This window comes from Sciurus carolinensis, chromosome 10, assembly GCF_902686445.1.
Source record: "Sciurus carolinensis chromosome 10, mSciCar1.2, whole genome shotgun sequence".
In the NCBI taxonomy this organism is placed as follows: Eukaryota; Metazoa; Chordata; class Mammalia; order Rodentia; family Sciuridae; genus Sciurus; species Sciurus carolinensis.
The window spans coordinates 81872992-81873992 of NC_062222.1; positions in this window are offsets into that span (position 1 = coordinate 81872992).

The following is a 1001-nucleotide window of genomic DNA, read 5'->3' on the forward strand; positions in this document are numbered from 1 at the left end:
GTGTATCCATTGAAGGGGCTCTCCCCGCTGAGTTAGGGCTGCGGTGGACAGCTGAGAACCGGGGAGAATCCAGAGGCTAAGGGGGTCTTCAGGTCGGTATGGAGCCAACCGGGTAGAGTTAAGGGCTACTTGTATTTTTTTTGGAGTATATATTGATGGTCTTGAGTTAGGGTAACAATGTCTATAGGATCTTTGTCCTGTAGCAGATAAAGAGTGGGAGGATATCCTCTGTAGAGATAGGAAGCCATGGTCTCAACCAATTAAGCTCCCCTAATAACTTTTGTAAACCAACCAAGGAATAGGAGGATTGGAGGAGTAATTTAGGCTTAAGGGGACAAATAGAGTCCAATTTGAGCTCAGTTCCTGGTATCTTGAAGGGAGGGACAGTTTGGACCTTATCATTAGATATATGTAGTCCTCCTTTCTCCAAAAGGCCTTGGAGTTCCTTGTATGCAGAGCTTAGTTGTAAGGCACCAGTGGTTCCTATAATAATACCATCCATATAAATATACAAGGTAATTTGTGGCCTTTTTGTAGGGGTTGAAGGAGCTCAGAAACAAACGTTGACAAAAGGCAAGGCTATTAGCCATGCCTTGGGGTAGAACCACCCATTCATAATGTTCATCTGGTCCTTGGTAATTGGTAGAGGGCAATGAGAAAGCAAACTTCTCACAATCATCTGGGTGGAGTGGTATTGAGAAGAAACGATCTTTGATATCAATAACAAGAAGCAAGAGATCTCTTGGGATAGAGGGGATCCAGGGAAGACCCCTTAAAGGGGTTCCTACCGGAACCATACAACTGAATTTTCCTGAGATCCTGAAGCATCCTCCACTTTCCTGATGCTTTTTGGGTGACAAAAATTGGACTATTCCACGGGCTTAGAGATAGTCTGATATGACCTAAGGTCAGTTGTTCTTGTACAATATCTCTTTAAATGTTGGAGCCTATTTTGGGGTAATGGCCACTGTTCCACCCTACTGGGGGCCCTGGGAGCCATT